The sequence below is a fragment of the Triticum urartu genome, chromosome 5A (assembly GCF_056163025.1).
Source record: "Triticum urartu cultivar PI428250 chromosome 5A, HENAU_Tu73, whole genome shotgun sequence".
Lineage (NCBI taxonomy): Eukaryota > Viridiplantae > Streptophyta > Magnoliopsida > Poales > Poaceae > Triticum > Triticum urartu.
The window spans coordinates 621,576,662-621,593,881 of record NC_141877.1 but is presented as its reverse complement, the minus strand read 5'-3'; positions in this window follow the sequence as shown (position 1 = coordinate 621,593,881).

The following is a 17,220-nucleotide window of genomic DNA, read 5'->3' as shown; positions in this document are numbered from 1 at the left end:
GTGAGAGCAAGAACATTTTTGCCCACCCAAACTTCTTAGGATTCATAAGAGTAGCACAAATAAAGTTAACCCAAATAGGAGGTACCTTGACTGCCTCCTGCTCCTCAGAACCCAAAGCAAAATAGCTCTTCCAGGCATTCAAGCTCTTCTGGCCTATTTCTGAGAAATATTGAGAATCACCAGAAATAACATTAGAAGACAGATACTTTCCTTTCACATCAAAGCCAGGGGGTGGACCTAAAGAATCTGATGAGGAGTAAAGAGGGGGATTCATACTGTTTGCAACATCTTTAAGCAGTGAAGTGACTGCATTACCAGGTTCAATGATTTCAATCTCTTCATCTACTGATAAGCTATCAGAGTCCAAAGCAGAGTTGATAGCTTGCTGATACTCTGCCTGGGTTGCAAGTCTTATGACAGGATCATTGCCAGCTGCTAGGTTGAGCTGAAAGAAATCATTATCCTCTTCAAAGTCATACAGTGGGTTGACTTCTAAATGAATATCCACAGTAGGAGGGGCAAGATTCAGATCCAGGCCCAAAGCAAACGCAGGAGTTTCACCAATTCCAATGGGCTGACCTTCCTGAAGCTGGCCCATAGGTAAGACAGGGCCCAAAGCCAAATCTAGGTTAGGTGGCCCAGGGAGCCAGATGTCCTGGGCCAACAAATTCAAATCCATGTTTCCCTCCTCATGCTGATCATTGAGAGCTTCCCAACCTATCCCATTGGTATTAGAACCTACAGAATCTGTGATTGCACTATTATTGTCCATAATGGGAGGTTCAGGCTCTGCTAGATTATCCTCCAAGGGTTGCATTAAATCTGCCAATTCCATAAATTCTCCATCCTCAATCTCTTGATCCACAAAAGCATTGTTATCAGCAGGCATGGCCCAGTGACCCCATCCAGGAAGATTAACATCTTCCTCATCTTCCTCTTCTGGCAAATCATGCTGCTGCACACCTTGCTGGTTATGCTGAAAGTGATCCTGAGCTTGGTGCTCCATAACAAGGCCCACAAAGTGATTCAGTTGATTAGGATGAAAATTCTGGTTGACAGGCTGGGGATGAGGATTGCCATCGACAGGAATGGGATCTTCATTAGGAGGGCCCCCTCCAATGAGCTCCTGTTGGACAATAACAACTGGAACAGACCAAGATTCAGAGTGCACCTCTTCAGATTCACCTACCACAATGCTAATAGGAACATCTCTCAGAGCGTCCACTCTAATCTTGACCATTAACGCAGCTTTTGTACTTCTTTCCCTGTCCCAAAGGAGCATCTTACCAAAGCTTCTAATCGAGTTAGCTATTTCATGAATATTTCTCTTGTCAAAAGGAAAACCAACAAGTAAAGCCCAGATGTCCCTATCCAGTGCAAGATTTCTCCAATTCTGCCCCTGATTATGCCTCTGGAAGATGACATGAATATCTCCAAACACATGAGGACTTTGAAGCACCAAGGAATCCCGGTCAAAAGGTGAGTTGAATCGAACATAAGCTTGACCGAACGGACAGGGGAAGATTTCTGAAAACCCTAAATGTTTGACCTCAGTAATAAACTCTTCAAGAAGCTGCCTGACAGTGGGGAACATCACCTGAAGATTGGGCATCGACACCAGCGTGGCAATCGCCCATTCTTCATGAACTGGAGCTGAGGGCGCCGAAATGACATGAACGCGAGCAGGACGGCCCTCAACGGTGATGGCTTGATGATGCGGAGGCAGAAAAGGAGTTGGGTCGAATGGAAAGTTCGCCATGGCCTGACTAGCTTCATCTCGAGCAGAGTAGGTTGGAGGGTTCGTCTGGATGGGAGGCACAGATGGAGAAGGCAATGCGGGGGGGGGGGGGGGGATCACCAGTGCTGAAGCAACCTGATTAGGTAAGGAAGTAATTGGCACTCCTTGATTTGGGGCAATCTCTTCTCTCGGGGAAGGAGCGGCAGTCACTCCAATTACTGGGGGAGTTGCAGGCGCAGCAGAAAGAAGTTGATTTGACCGGACTAGAGGCTGGAATGCCGAACGACAGTATCTGGCAATGTGACCCCACTCCTTGCATTTCCTACAGCGAATTCGATTCGTACAGGCCGGCCTTTCATGGCCCATGAGCAGACAACGAACACAGAACAGTCGGGCTGAGCCTACCGCAGGAGCAGCTGGCCCATTAGAGCTACGCGCACCTCTGGACGAGCCCATAGTATTTTGAATGGCCAAATTTCCCGCTGCATTGACTCCCACATTAACCTCTGCATTGATTGGGAATTGAAGCCTGCTGAAGACTGTGGAAACTGGTACCGATGATCTAGCGTTTGCAATCAAGAGATTGTTCATCGGGCGAGCTTGAGATCGATCAAAGTATCGTGGAGCACGGACAGCATCTGCATATGAGGTAGATCTATCTCTGGAACGTGAAACCACAGTCCAACCTTCTTCCATCTCAGGATCAGATATATGCCTTGACTTTGGGCCAGAACGCCCCCGAAGAAGAAATCCCAAATTGAACTCCGGAGTAGAGATATTCCCACCATTGTAAATCGCAAATCCAACGTCCAACGAGGAAACAGAGAACTTGAACAGATGATCCTGAAGCTTATAGACCTTAAAGAGAGATGCTCTGCCTCCAAAACAAGAAAGAAGAATTGTGCCTACCTCATCTTCAGAAAGCCTGATCTTTGATCGTGTGAATTCTGCGACTAGAAAGAATTCTCTTAGGCCAGATCCTTCAGAGAAGTTAATTGGCCTATTCAGCCGGTTCCTGAGCCGATCCTCAAAAGCATGGCCTCTTTCAAATCGCAGATCCGCCAGAGACATGATGACTCCCTGAGGGAAAAGCACCCTCAAAAGGAGGAGAAGGTGGAGACGCAGAGGAGAGCGAGCACAGAGGTCGTGGACGCCGGGGCCGGAGCAAGCCCCCGTGGAGGAGCGTGGACGCCGGGGCCGGAGTGGCCACCGGCGGTAGGCGAGAGCGCTAGGCGAGCACGTCAAAAGAAGTAGTGTGCTGTAGAAAAGGCTGTACACATTTTTGTTTGCAGCTGAAGAAAGGAGTGTACACATGGCAATATTGCTGGTCGCCGAGAGAAATATTCAAAAAACCCAGTAGAAAATTTTGATTTATATTTTACTTTATTTTTCTTCACGGGATGTTCAGTTATTTAACACGCTGTGAGGTCGACGATACACAAATGAAATAGATTTTATAAATAACCTCTGACTTAAGGGTGTGAAAATTACCGCATCAAACTAATTTACTCTATATTTCATATTTGAATTTTAAAAATAAAAGATCTCACAAACATGTCAATAACAATAACATTTCTCTTAGAACAAATTTATGCTTTTTCTAAAGCATTCTCCGTATAGGAATTCGCTGTGCTACCGTTGTTTGATGTGAAGAGCAAAAAAAAGAAGTTTCCACGAGTTTCCACTCGAAAACACAAATGCACTTTTGAAAATTGCATGATATTTTATCATGACATATATGATTTAGTTTTAGTTTAAATGATTTAGTATTGTGATTACTCATAATAATCTAACGTGCAAAGCACGTACAAATTACTAGTAAAGTTATAAAAGATTTTAGTATAAAGTTATACTAAGATCAAAACACTTATTTTAAGCTAGGATGTTGTTGGTCTGTTGTCCCAGCGAGCGATAGATCGATCGATTTGGTGCTAGTTCACCAGCGGCACCAATACATTCTCCTCGTTCTGGTCTGGAAAAGGAGGCCGTTCTCTATCACAATTTCCGGTATGGACCCTACACGTCTATATCAACGATTTGACTCATAATCGGGCACCCAACCACAAAATTGATTTGGTTTTTTTTTTAACACAAAATTGATTTGGTTGTTGCTATGGAGTATGGACCCTACACGCCTCCATCAACAACCGTGGGGCGATATCTTTCTTCATCGTAAAGAAAGAAGGATGCTATTTTTCTCGCGCGACAGCCTCGCGCCTCGCGCACGCTCCTCTTTCTTTCCTATCCGCTCCACCACAGGCCCAAGAAGTTTTTTTAACACAGTATAAACGCAGATGCTTATACATACGCATATACACTCATCCATATGACTATATGAGCACACATATCCACACCCTACTCCTATGAGCACCTCTGACAAACTGATCTGAGATATCATCTTAAAATTGACAAAGTCGCCACAGACACCTTCATAGTCGACGGACACGTCTCCTCCCACTGACTCACATCGCTGGAAAAACTAAAATAAATACAGGAAAATACGATCACCAATGCCAAGTCTAGGACTTGAATTCGTGAGAGTCATTTGGTTGGCGCCTCTCCCGCGAGAGACATGACGAAACCCTACACGCCGCCACCCCGCCCCTCCCTCCCCCCTAGCCGCCACTAGAGCGCCGTTGGACAAAGCTCGACCGGCATCAACGGTGGCGGGGATCCTTTTCCTCCTCACCTGGTTTGCTGCGGTGCAGGTGTGGCATGTTGGCAAGGACGCCTCGCTTTGGCATAGGGCGTGATGGATGGGCGTCGTGCAGTAGCGCTGCAGGTGTGGTCGGGCGGTGGTTGCATGGCCGTGGTGATGTTCCTTTCCTATTTCCGTGTTCGACTCTTCCTCCCTCGAATTCCTACGCAGATTCGGCTGGCTAGGCTCTAGATCCAGTCGTCCCGATGGCCATCAACTGCGTGGCGGCGGTGATCTTTCTCTCCTCTTTCTACGTTCGGATGTTCCTCCCTTGACTTCCTGCGCGGATCCTGTTGGCTGGGCTCTAGATCTGGCCATCCCAACTGTCGGTGGTTCCGTGGCGACGGTGATGTTCCACTCCTTTGTACGCCTTTGGCTCTTCCTCCCTCAACTTCTTACGTGGATCTGCTTGGCTGGGCTGCAGATCCGACCGCACCAGTGGCTGCATGGTGGTGATGATGTTCCTTTCCTCTTTTTGTCTCTGACTTTTCCTCCCTCGACTTCCTATGTGGATCCGGCTGGCTGAGATCCAGATCTGACCATCCCGACGGCCAACGGCTACATGGTGGCGGCGACGTCCCTTTCCTCTTTCAGTCTCCGGCTCTCCTCCCTTGACTTCCTGCGCGGATCCGACTAGCTGGGTTCCAGATCCAACATCTCTGGCTCTTCCTCCCTCGACTTCCTGCGCAGATCCGGCTGGTTGGGCTCCAGATCCAGCATCTCCGGCTCTTCCTCCCTCTAATCCTGCACGAATCTAGCTGGCTGGGCTCCAGATCCAACCGTCCCAGTGGCCGCATGGTAGTATTGATGTTCCTCTCCTCTTTCCATCTCGCCGGCTCTTTCTCCCTTGAATTCCCGTGTTAATGCCCATATAGTGAAACATCTATACTGTGAGAAGGTTGCTGGCAGGCCCACAAGCAAAAAATAAGAAAATCTCAAAAAAAGGATGGGACCAAATTGAGCAAAGATGGGGTCATAATTCGCTGTGGAGAATGTGTCATAACAAGAAAGGATGTCCAAGATTCAAGGAGATGGCTAGAGTAGAAGCAACAGCTCAAGTAGCGTGTCATAACAAGAAAGGATGTCCAAGATTCAAGGAGATGGCTAGAGTAGAAGCAACAACTCAAGTAGCTCAACCTGCTCAAGGAAGTGTAGACTATTAGGCAGAAGCACAACATCCAGAAAGACCAAGAAGGAAGAAAAGAAGAATCGTGCAAGACTAAGTTAGCATGCCAAACATCCACATAGGGCCAACAATGACTGATGAAAATGGTGACGGATATATCCTTTAGATACTACATGTAATATGAACTACAATGAGATCTCCACTACAATTTTTAGCTTTTTCAGAAGCACTGCATTACTAATTCAAATTATTTTCTTTTCACCAATACATGGATTATGCTGAACTAGATAACATGAAGAGATCCTTCCAGTGTCAAAGTATGTATGATATCTCACCTAGCCCATGAGATTCACTATTTTGTTTTTGCAATTATGCATTAGTTCCTGGTAGTAATTTTGAATTCTATAAAATGGAAGCTCCAAATATTGTCTTCGAAGACCTTCAGCCATTTCCTTTCGAGTCAGCATTTGTTGCTGCCACAGAACAAATACTCCAGCCCAATGACTACAACATTAACCAAATAAGGTTTAAGAGGTATAGATAGGAATCGGTCTGGAAGGAGAGTGGCCAGAGCTGCAAAAAATGCAAGTAACATGGAAAGAGGTCGGTAGCAACAACATGGGAAGAGGAAATGTAAGTACTACTGGCAGTGACAACAATAACAGGGGAGGAGGAAATGCAGGTACTTTTGGCAACAACAACATGGTAAGAGGAGGAAAAATGCAGGTTCTATAGGGTTTGAATATCTTCCGTTTGGTACTAGGAGAGGAGCTAGAGCTGCAACAAGTACTAGGAGAGGATTAAGATCTGCAACATGGACAAGCATGGATGAAGATGAGGTTAACAACACACAAAATGCACCACAAGACTAAAACCCCATAGTGTACTATAGTATCCATGCAATGCAATGTTAGTTTGGCAGTACATCTCTTTTGGTAGATCATGTGTGCATCCTAAAACTTAGAGGATGTAATGTTTTGTGTATAAGACCAATGCAGAACATGCACCAAAACTGTTATATATGTGTTGTTATATGGTGCTATCCAGTGTGTTGTTATATATGATGTTTCTGCAATCAGAATTGACCAAACTGTTGCATATGTGTTGTTATACAGAGTGTGTACTGACCACAACATCATCTCAATTGACCAAACTACAACATCATGATCATAAGTATCATATATATGTCGGATAGACTCTATATGTTGTTATATGCAAAACCAAACTGTTATATATAACTGTTATATATATATATATGCTGATCATGATCATCTCACGTCGATACATCACAACAACAAATTTAGATACTCCCTCACATCCATATTAATTGTCGCTGATTTAGTACAATGTTGTACTAAATCAACGACAATTAATATGGATTGAAGGGAGTAGATAATTCAGATACATAATTGACATCGCAGTGCCAAATTTAGATACAATAGTTGACAGCACATAGGTTCATAACAAACTGCATATAAACCCAATACAAATTTCATAAATTCAGTCTACATTCATAAACCTAACACATGTTTGTTACATTCCCACCATTCAAAATTAATTCAAACTACACAATAAGTATGTTTTCACATCTTAGATAGTCCACCTGCATGTTCCTCGGAGCCTGGCCCCACAGAACCACGGCCACCACCAACATAGCTCCTTTTATACCATCAATTGTACCAGGATAGTAGGTGAATGTGTGACAACGAGTAGTGTTGGAATGCTCATCGTAATTGTACATACGCGGAAAATCGGTTATGATTGGACTGCGATTAATAACCTTTAGCACATGGGCTTCACATGATGAACCACTATCCACTTCTCAATTATTAGGCAAGGATAGGCGCGAATTTGCAATTTGGTCCGTCAGAATCTGAGGATAGATAGTCATGCGGTGTGTCAGGTTCTGGGAGCTCCACCTCGTACAATTTAGGCGATTTGTTGGGATTTATCATCCACACTTCCATCGAAGTAACGATAAGTAGGCTTCACCATCTTCACAAGATCGACGCCGAGATGGTTAGCAAGCTTCACGGTGAACTCTAGCTCCCATGCCTCTCGTGGAAGCCCATCAAAGTTCATCCTTATCAGAAACTCCAAGGACAATGCCTCGCTACCCATCCCGTGCCGCCAACGCCTCAGATGGGTGGTCTCACCGCAACTTACAAGAGTGCTTAATGAGCACTTGACTGCAGTCATCGCCAGACTGGAACCGGAGAAGGAAATCAACCAGAGGCAAACATATCTCTACCATGACATCGCGCGGCTGATGCCGTGTTACGTCTCCAATGTATCTATAATTTTTGATTGTTCCATGCTATTATATTATCTATCTTGGATGTTTTATATGCTATTTTATATGATTTTGGGGACTAACCTATTAACCTAGAGCCCAGTGCCAGTTTCTGTTTTTTCCTCATTTTTGAGTTTCGCAGAAAAGGAATATCAAACGGAGTCCAAATGATCTGAAATTTACGGTGATTTTTTATGGACCAGAAGAAGCCCGCGAAGCAAAAGAGTTGGGCCAGAAGAACCACGAGGCCTCCACGAGAGTGGAGGGTGCGCCCTCCGTCCTTGTCGTCGCCTCGTGGACCCCCTGACTTGTTCTCGACGCCAAAAATTTCTATAAATATTGAAACCCCCAGAAATAAACCTAGATCGGGAGTTCTGCCGCCGCAAGCCTCTGTAGCCACAAAAAACCAATTGAGAGCCCGTTCCAGCACCCTGCTGGAGGGGGAAACCATCACCGATGGCCATCTTCATCATCCCGGTGCTCTCCATGACAAGGAGGGAGTAGTTCACCCTCGGGGCCGAGGGTATGTACTAGTAGCTATGTGTTTGATCTCTCTCTCTCTCTCTCGTGTTCTTGATTTGGCACGATCCTGATGCACCGCGAGCTTTGTTATTATAGTTGGATCTTATGATGTTTCTCCTCCTCTACCTTCTTGTAATGGATTGAGTTTTCTCTTTGAAGTTATCTTATCGGATTGAGTCTTTAAGGATTTGAGAACACTTGATGTATGTCTTGCATGTGCTTATCTGTGGTGACAATGGGATATTCATGTGATCTACTTGATGTATGTTTTGGTGACGAACTTGCGGGTTCTGTGACCTTGTGAACTTATGCATAGGGGCTGGCACACGTTTTCGTCTTGACTCTCCGGTAGAAACTTTGGGGCACTCTTTAAAGTTCTTTGTGTTGGTTTGAATAGATGAATCTTAGATAGTGTGATGCATATCGTATAATCAAACCCGCGGATACTTGTGGTGACATTGGAGTATCTAGGTGACATTAGGGTTTTGGTTGGTGTGTGTCTTAAGGTGTTATTTTAGTACGAACTCTAGGGCTATTTGTGACACTTATAGGAATAGCCCAATAGATCGATCAGAAAGAATAACTTTGAGGTGGTTGCGTACCCTACAATAATCTCTTTGTTTATTCTCCACTATTAATGACTTTGGAGTGACTCTTTGTTGCATGTTGAGGGATTGTTATATGATCTAATTATGTTATCATTGTTGAGAGAACTTGCACTAGTGAAAGTATGAACCCTAGGCCTTGTTTCCAAGCATTGCAATACTGTTTTCGCTCACTTTTGTTACTTGCTACCTTGCTGTTTTTATATTTTCAGATTACAAAAACCTATATCTACCATTCATATTGCACTTGTATCACCATCTCTTCGCCGAACTAGTGCACCTATACAATTTAACATCGTATTGGGTGTGTTGGAGGACACAAGAGACTCTTTGTTATTTGGTTGCAGGGTTGTTTGAGAGAGACCATCTTCATCCTACGCCTCCCACAGATTGATAAACCTTAGGTCATCCACTTGAGGGAAATTTGCTACTGTCCTACAAAACTCTGCACTTGGAGGCCCAACACAAGTCTACAAGAAGAAGGTTGCGTAGTAGACATCAAGATCTTTTCTGGCGCCTTTGCCAGGGAGGCTAGGTAAGTTGCACTCGCATCCCGTCAATGAAGCTCTTTTATGGCGCCGCTGCCAGGGAGGTGAGTGCTTGAAGGTATATCTTTAAATCTTGCAATTGAATCTTTTAGTTTCTTGTTTTATCACTAGTTTAGTCTATAAAATAAAACTACAAAAAATGGAATTTAGGTTGCCTCATTTGCTTCATATTTTTAATGTCTTCCGTGAAAATAAGGATTCCGATAATTGTGCCAAAGTGTTAGAAGAAGAATGCATTAAAATGTTTGGCACTAAATCTTTGAACGATGAGCATGATTGAAATGTTGTTAGTATGAATTCTTTGAATATCCATGATGCTAATGATATGCAAAGCCACAAGCTTGGGGATGCTATGTTTGATGAATATAATATTTTTAATCCCACAAGTTTTGATGAGAATATTTATTATGATGATAGCATGCCTGCTATTTATGATGACTATGTTGATGAAAGTGGGTTTGGAAGAGTGTCAACTCTAGTTAATGATCCCACTATTTTGGAGGGTGTTGAATCTTTTCACAATATTGATAAAAGTGAATTTGGATAGGTCATGACTTTATTTAGTGATGAATCCACTATTTCGGAAGAGGTTCCAATTGATTATGAGAACAAAGTTGCTATCTATGATGATTATTGTGATGAAATGTATGCTATAAAGAATAATTATAACCATGAAACTTGTCATCATGATTTTAGTTTTCAATTGGATCATGCCTCCCATGATAGTTATTTTGTTGAATTTGCTCCTACTATTATGAATAAGAAGAATTTTGCTTACGTGGAGAGTAACAAAATTTCGATGCTTGTAGATCATGAAAAGAATAATTTATGTGACAATTATATTGTTGAATTCATTCATGATGCTACTGAAAATTATTATGAGGGAGGAATATATGCTTGTAGGAGTTGCAATAATGGCAAGTTTCCTCTCTATGTGTTGAAAATCTTGAAGTTATGCTTGTTTTACCTTCCTATGCAAGTTGATTCTTGTTCCCATAAGTTTTTTGCTCACAAAATCCCTATTCATAGGAAGTGGGTTAGACTTAGATGTGCTAGTCATATGCTTCATGATGCTCCCCTTATGTTTCAATTCTTATCTTTTATGTGAGCATCATTGAAATCATCATGCCTAGCTAGAAAGGCATTAAAGAAAAGTGCTTGTTGGGAGACAACCCAACATTTATACCTACTATTTTTGTGTGTTCACATGATTATGCTACTGTAGTAATCATGTTTTATAGCTTTTGTTTCAATTAAGTGCCAAGCAAAGCCTTTGGGTGGATTACGGTGATAGTTGACTTGATCTTGCTGAAAAACAGAAACTTTTGCACTAAGGAAAACAATTCTCATTTTTAACAAAAGCGTGATAAAATACTGATTATTTTTGAATAATATTAATAAACAAATTTCCCAGGTTTTCCTATTTTTTCAGAATTTTTGGAGTTACATAAGTATTCGATAGTTACAGATTACTACAAACTGTTCTGTTTTTGACAGATTATGTTTTCGATGCATAGTTTGCTTGTTTTCTAGTTTCTATGGCTTATATTGCTTAAAATAAATTGTAGAAATGGTAGGGTACAGTAGGCATCATGTGAGAAAAATTATGAATATTGTCTTGACAGTACCTAAGTGGTGATTTACTTTATTATACTAACGGAGCTTACGAGTTTTCTGTTAAGTTTTGTGTTGTGAAGTTTTGGGTTAAGATTCGATGGACTACAGAATAAGGAGTGGAAAGAGCCTAATCTTGGGGATGACCAAGTCACCCAAAGGTAATATTCAAGGAATACCCAAGATCCTAAGCTTGGGGATGCCCCGGATGTCATCTTCTCTTTCGTCTTTGTTCATCGGTAAATTTACTTGAGGCTATATTTTTATTCACCACATGATATGTGTTTTGCTTGGAGCGTCATTTTATTTTATTAGGATTTACTTGCTGTTATTTAGAGTAATGTTTTGCATCTTTTATTTCAATAAAAAAGTCAAGTGTAGCCTTTACCATGCTTATTTTGCAAGTCCATATGTTGCTATTTTAAAAACAGAAAGTTTGCTGCTATGTTTTGAATATTTTTGAATAGTCAAAACATGATAAAATCTTGAAAATTTTACACAATGAGTAACAACAAATTATCTACAGTGTGGTAACTTTTCAGAATTTTTGGAGTTAAAGAAGTATGATTCCTCTTGCATTCTTTACAGACTATCCTGTTTAGACAGATTGCTGTTATGATTGCATTGTTTGCATATGTTTGCTTGTTTAATGATTCTATTTGAGGATGGGAGTGTTAAATATGCAGAGGCATTTAGTATGAAATTTCAAATTATAATTTTAATGATTTTCTACAGTAGTTAATGATAAGGTATAGCATGGATTTATACTAACTTATCTCACGAGTTCTTGTTGAGTTTTGTGTGGATGAAGTTTTTAAGAATTAGGGAAATCTTGATATGAGAGGAATTAAGGAGACACAAAAGCTCAAGCTTTGGGATGCCCATGGCATCCCTAGTTAATATTTCAAGAAGTCTCAAGCATCTAAGCTTGGGGATGCCCCGGTAGGCATCCCACCTTTCTTCTTCAGCAATTGTCGGTCAGTTTTGGTTGAGCCTAAGTTTTTCCTTCTTCACATGATATGTGCTATCCTTGCAATGTCATTTTATTTTGTTTTGCTTGTTGTTTGAATAATATTCCAAGATCTGAAATTCTTAAATCTGAGAGAGTCTTCACATAGTTACATAATTACTCGACTACTCATTGATCTTCACTTATATCTTTTGGAGTAGTTTGTCATTTGCTCTAGTGCTTCACTTATATTATTTTGAGAGTCTTTAAACAACATGGTAATTTGCTTAGGTTATGAATTTAGTACTAATATGATGGGCATCCAAGAGGGATATAATAAAAACTTTCATATAGAGTGCATTGAATACTATGAGAAGTTTGATTCCTTATGATTGTTTTGAGATATAAAGATGGTGATATTAGAGTCATGCTAGTGAGTAATTGTGGACTGTAGAAATACTTGTGTTAAAGTTTGTGATTCCCGTAGCATGAACGTATAGTGAACCGTTATGTGATGAAGTCGGAGCATGATTTATTGATTGATTGTCTTCCTTATGAGTGGCAGTCGGGGACGAGCGATGGTCTTTCCTACCAATCTATCCCCCTAGGAGCATGCGCGTAGTACTTCATTTCGATAACTAATAGATTTTTGCAATAAGTATGTGAGTTCTTTACGACTAATGTTGAGTCCATGGATTATACGCACTCTCACTCTTCCACCATTGCTAGCCTCTCTAGTGCCGCGCAACCTTCGCCGGTACCATACACATGTTGGGGAACGTAGTAATTTCAAAAAAAATCCTATACACATGCAAGATCATGTTGACACATAGCAACGAGAGGGAAGAGTATCATCCATGTACCCTCGTAGACCATAAGCGGAAGCGTTATGAGAACGTAGTTGATGTAGTCGAATGTCTTCACGATCCGACCGATCCAAGTACCGAACGTATGGCACCTCCAAGTTCAGCACACGTTCAGCTCGATGACGTCCCACGAACTCCGATCCAGCAGAGCTTCACGGGAGAGTTCCGTCAGCACGACGGCGTGATGACGGTGATGATGTTGCTACCAACGCAGGGCTTCACCTAAGCACCGCTACGACATGATCGAGGTGGATTATGGTGGAGGGGGGCACCGCACACGGCTAAGGGATCAATGATCAACTTGTGTGTCTAGAGGTGCCCCCTGCCCCCGTATATAAAGGAGGAAGGGAAGGAGGCCGGCCGGCCCCTGTAGGCGCGCCAGGAGGAGTCCTCCTCCTAGTAGGAGTAGGACTCCCCTATTTCCTACTCCTACTAGGAGGGGGAAAGGAAGGGGGAGAGGGAGAAGGAAAGGGGGGCGCCGCCCCCCTGTCCTAGTCCAATTCGGACCAGAGGGGGATGGGCGCGCGGCCTGCCCTAGGCCAGACCTCTCTCTCTCCACTAAAGCCCATAAGGCCCACTATTTCTCCGGGGGGGGGGGGGGGGTCCGGTAACCCTCCGGCACTCCGGTTTTCTCCGAAACCACCCGGAACATTTCCGGTGTCCGAATATAGTCGTCCAATATATCGATCTTTACTTCTCGACCATTTCGATACTCCTCGTCATGTCCGTGATCATATCCGGGACTCCGAACTACCTTCGGTACATCAAAACACAAAAACTCATAATACCGATCGTCACCGAACTTTAAGCGTGCGGACCCTACGAGTTCTAGAACTATGTAGACATGACCGAGACACATCTCTGGTCAATAACCAATAGCGGAACCTAGATGCTCATATTGGCTCCTACATATTCTACGAAGATCTTTATCGGTCAAACCGCATAACAACATACGTTGTTCCCTTTGTCATCGGTATGTTACTTGCCCGAGATTCGATCGTCGGTATCTCAATACCTAGCTCAATCTCGTTACCGGCAATTCTCTTTACTCGTTCCGTAATGCATCATCCCGCAACTAACTCATTAGTTGCATTGCTTGCAAGGTTTCTAGTGATGTGCATTACCGAGAGGGCCCAGAGATACCTCTCCGACAATCGGAGTGACAAATCCTAATCTCGATCTATGCCAACTCAAAAAGTACCATCGGAGACACCTGTAGATCACCTTTATAATCACCCAGTTACGTTGTGACGTTTGGTAGCACACAAAGTGTTCCTTCGGTAATTGGGAGTTTCATAATCTCATAGTCATAGGAACATGTATAAGTCATGAAGAAAGCAATAGCAGTAAACTAAACGATCAAGTGCTAAGATAACAGAATGGGTCAAGTCAATCACATCATTCTCCTAATGATGTGATCCCGTTAATCAAATGACAACTCATGTCTATGGCCAGGAAACTTAACCATCTTTGATTCAGTGAGCTAGTCAGGTAGAGGCATACTAGTGACACTTTGTTTGTCTATGTATTCACACATGTACTAAGTTTCCGGTTAATACAATTCTAGCATGAATAATAAACATTTATCATGATACAAGGAAATATAAACAACAACTTTATTATTGCCTCTAGGGCATATTTCCTTCAGTCTCCCACTTGCACTAGAGTCAATAATTTAGTTCACATTGTTATGTGATTTAACACCAATAGTTCACATCTCTATGTGATTAGTTCACATCTCCATGTGACTAACACCCAAAGGGTTTACTAGAGTCGATAATCTAGTTCACATCTCTATGTGATTAACACCCAAAGAGTGATCATGTTTTGCTTGTGAGAGAAATTTAGTCAACGGGTCTGTCACATTCAAAGCCGTATGTATTTTGCAAATTTTTCTATGTCTACAATGCTTTGCACGGAGCTACTCTAGCCAAATGCTCACACTTTCAATACGTATCTAGATCAAGACTTAGAGTCATCTAGATTGATGTAAAAAGCTTAAATCGACGTAACTCTTTACGACAAACTCTTTTATTACCTCCATAACCGAGAAATATTTCCTTAGTCCTCTAAGGATAATTTTGACCGCTGTCCAGTGCTACTCCTAGATCACTATTGTACTCCCTTGCTAGAATCATGGTAAGGTATACAATAGGACTGGTACACAGCATAGCATACTTTATAGAACCTATGACTGAGGCATAGGGAATGACTTTTCATTCTCTTTTTATTTTCTGCCGTGGTCGAGTTTTGTGTCTTTACTCAACTTCACACCTTGCAACACAGGCAAGAACTCCTTCTTTGACTGTTCCATTTTGAACTACTTCAAAGTATTGTCAAGGTATGTACTCATTGAAAATATATCAAGCGTCTTGATCTATCTCTATAGATCTTGATGCTCAATATGTAAGTAGCTTCATCGAGGTCTTTCTTTGAAAATCTCCTTTCAAACACTCCTTTATGCTTTCCAGAAAATTCTACATTATTTCCGATCAACAATATGTCATTCACATATACTTATCAGAAATGCTGTAGTGCTCCCACTCACTTTCTTGTAAATACAGGCTTCACCGCAAGTCTGTATAAAACCATATGCTTTGATCACTTTATCAAAGTATATATTCCAACTCCGAGATGCTTGCACCAGTCCATAGATGGATCGCTGGAGCTTGCACACTTTGTTAGCACTTTTAGGATTGACAAAACCTTCTTGTTGTATCATATACAACTCTTCTTTAAGAAATACATTAAGGAATGTAGTTTTGACATCCATTTGCCAGATTTCAAAAAATGTGGCAATTGCTAACATGATTCGGACAGACTTAAGCATCGCTACGAGTGAGAAAATCTCATCATAGTCAACATCTTGAACTTGTCGAAAACCTTTTTGTGACAATTCGAGCTTTGTAGATAGTAACACTACTATCAGTGTCCGTCCTCCTCTTGAAAATCCATTTATTCTTAATGGCTCACCGATCAACGGGAAAGTCAATCAAAGTCCATACTTTGTTCTAATACATGGATCTCATCTTAGATTTCATGGCTACAAGCCATTTCGCGGAATCTTGGCTCATCATCGCTTCCTCATAGTTCGTAGGTTCATCATGGTCAAGTAACATGACCACCAGAATAGGATTACCATACCACTCTGGTGCAGAACGTATTCTGGTTGACCTAAGAGGTTCGGTAGTAACTTGATCTGAAGTTTCATGATCATCATCATTAACTTCCTCACTAATTGGTGTAGGAATCACTAGAACTGATTTTTGTGATGAACTACTTTCCAATTCGGGAGAAGGTACAATTACCTCATCAAGTTCTACATTCCTCCCACTCACTTCTTTCGAGAGAAACTCCTCTAGAAAGGATCCATTCTTAGCAACGAATATCTTGCCTTCGGATCTGTGATAGAAGGTGTACCCAACAGTCTACTTTGGGTATCCTATGAAGACACATTTCTCCGATTTGGGGTTCGATCTTATCAGGTTGAAGCTTTTTCACATAAGCATCGTAGCCCCAAACTTTAAGAAATGACAGCTTTGGTTTCTTGCCAAACCGTAGTTCATACGGTGTCATCTCAACGGATTTAGATGGTGCCCTATTTAACGTGAATGCAACTGTCTCTAATGCATAACCCCAAAACGATAGTGGTAAATCGGTAAGAGACATCATAGATCGCACCATATCCAATAAAGTATGATTACAATGTTCGGACACACCATTATGCTGTGGTGTTCCAGGTGGCGTGAGTTGCGAAACTATTCCTCATTGTTTCAAATGAAGACCAAACTTGTAATTCAAATATTCGCCTTCGCGATCAGTGTAACATCCCAAAATTCTAAATTTTGGAATGTTATAATAAATAGATAGATTTGACTGATTGTTTGATTGATTATCTGAAAGTGAGTGAATTCGAAACTTTTTGAAAGTTAAATGAGAGGGAATAAAAGGACTTTCCCAAACTTTCATATTTGCTTTCTGATCTCCATGAATTCAAATTCTTTTCAAATACAAAACCCTTGAGCGAAGATGATATGACTTCTTCCATTTAAAATTAAATAAAAGGGTATTTGAAAATAATTGCATTTCTTTTGGAACTATTTCAATTCAGAAATTTTAAGCAACTCAATGATTTTCACGAGAGGAGATAAAATGACTTCTTCAAATTATGAAATATGAGTTGGGAGTTTCAAGGATCAAATTCAAAGTCCTTTTGAAATTATTTTCATTTTGGAATTGGTTGAGTTTTATTCAAATTATT